A 2,526-nucleotide genomic window follows, 5' to 3' on the forward strand; every position below is an offset into this window, starting at 1 on the left:
CGGCATCCCTGGCAACTCAGCCTCAGCTCTGGAGGTCACTGGCAACCAAGAAGAAAGGTGGCAACACCTCCTCTCCTCCTCTGCTAACTCCAGCTAACAGCATGGGGTGGCGGGGAGGAGAGAGACAGAGAAAGACAGAGACAGAGAGAGAAACAGAGAGATAGAGAAAGACAGAAACAGAGAGACAGAGGGAGACAGAGAGACAGAGGAAAACAGAAATAGAGAGACAGAGAGAGACAGAGAGACAGAGGGAGACAGAGAGACAGAGAGAGACAGAGAAAGATAGAGACACAGAGAGAGAAAGACAGAGACAGAGAAACAGAGAGGCAGAGGGAATCAGGGAGACAGAGGGAGTCAGGGAAAAAGAGAAAGAGAGATTGAAGGACCCCGGCCCACGTGCCCGTCTTCCCTCCCACACAGCCTCCTCTTCCAGTCCTATAAATGGCAAGCCTTGCAAAGCTTTTGATGTGGAAACCTTCTTTTCCCCAACTAGGTTTGTACTTATCCCCCTGGGACATGCTGGGATCTGATGCTAATTGCAGGTTTGCAAGCAGCGAGGGTGGTAGTGAGGAAGTGTGAGGACGATCCGCACCTGCTTGCAGAGTAACTGCATCAGGTGAGGTCAGGGTGAGGTCGCCTGACAAGCCAGGGCAGGCTGGGGGCTGGGGAGGAGGGTTCTGATGCCTCCTTTTCTCTCTCATGATTCTGGAATCCTTCTCTGCCAACCAATACCTGGACTCTACCCGGGATCTGAGAACGTGTGTGTGTGTGTGTGTGTGTGTGTGTGTGTGTGTGTGTGTCTTAATCTGCATCAACCTTGCATCCTTCCTGCATATGCCTCTGGAGCTCAGGGGCTCAGCAGCCTTGAGCTGCAGTGACTAGAGGACCCCCACCCCCACCCATCCCTGCCACTGCATCAATGTCCTTCCTGACACTCAGTGTGGCTGAGCACAGCCAGCCCACTCCTCAGCCTGGCTCCAGTGTCACTGACCTGGGCTCTTCTTGTGTGTTAGGTACAGATCATTTAGGTCACTGCATCACCACTGGAGGCTGTAGGTTCCAGGAGCACTGTCATCTGCAACCAAAACCAGCTGGAACCTAGCTACTGAGTGCCTGCAGTCACTTCTGACTCTGCACATGGAAAGAGTTGGGCTTCCCTAGGGTCTAACACCTGGCCTCCCATCAACCTGTGACTTCCACATAGGGTAGAAGGGTCCAGGCTAAGACAGGCGTTGGGGGTGGGGGAGTGAGAAGAGCACCATGCTTTCCTCGGTTATCCCTCAGAAATGGCTAATCACACGCCATTTCACCACCCTTGAATGGGAACCAGTCCTTGTGACCAGCCATGTGAAAAAGACACATTTGAAGGAAGGAGAAGCAGCTGCTGCTTTTGGTGCTCCCAGGGGCTGGAGGCACATGAGCAAGCACTAGCCATCCTCAGACAGAAATCCCAAGGCAGTCCAAAGCTAAAGCCAGGCACCTAGTCAGCAAGAACCAATCAGACCCCTATAAATATACTGACAGCAGAGCCAGCAGTGAGCCTCTGATGAGCCTTGTGAGCATCGGAAGGTGCCCGACCCATGGTCCTCAATCATCATTCCTGACTGCACTAAGGTTTCAGAGACAGGTATGATCTCATCTTTACAATGCATGTGACCCTGTAAACAATGTGTGTTTTTACTGTCTCCCACCATCAGGTACAGTCCAGTTTCCCACTTCTTGAATCTAGTATGTGTACCCCAGAACTTCATAACAAATTTCAGTGGTCATGTCCTATTTCCAAGCCTGGACACTTTAAGTAGAAGCACACACAGAAAATTACATGTTGATGGAAGAGGCTGCTGTTGTGTAACAGTTTCCTCAGATTGAAACATTCCGTCCTGCAGGGAAGATCCTTAAGCAGGAAGGCAAACAATTCTAATAGCTTCAGGAAGTCCCTGAAACTGACCAGATTCACTAGGGACCACTCTGCCAGAATAACCAAGAAAAGCTGAAGTCCCAGTCAGACTAGAAGCAAAAATGCTCAGACAAGTCAAGCTGCTAAGATTAAGAGTCCTGGGAAACAGAAACTAGCTGAACTGTCTGGAAAATGTTTACATCCGCAGAGGCTTTTGGAAAGGACAATCTCTGACCAGTTGAGCATCCTGCAGGCTGTACAGTGTGCTTCAGGTTTCCAGCCTTGTGAATTGTCACCCCTGCTGGGGAGGACTTTGGTGATACAGTATGTTTGTGTCATCTCTGCTCCTGTAAGTGACCCCTAACCCATACTCCTGAAAAGTAACCCCAATAAAACTCATAGTTAACCTGGTTAGGCTTTGATTGTATCTGTACTTTGATCTGTCAAGGTTCTTGATCTGGGGTGAGTAGAGTGTGTATGATGATTTCCCAGGAAAGGTTTTGTCACTCAACAGTGGCAAAGGAAACTGCGTGGAAAGGGACCTGTTGTTTGGCGATTGACAGCTTCATATTGGTGAAGTGGCAAGAACCCTCACATTCATCCGCACTGCATCATCACAACAGCCCCAG

Source organism: Grammomys surdaster, unplaced genomic scaffold (assembly GCF_004785775.1).
Source record: "Grammomys surdaster isolate TR1022 unplaced genomic scaffold, NIH_TR_1.0 144, whole genome shotgun sequence".
Lineage (NCBI taxonomy): Eukaryota > Metazoa > Chordata > Mammalia > Rodentia > Muridae > Grammomys > Grammomys surdaster.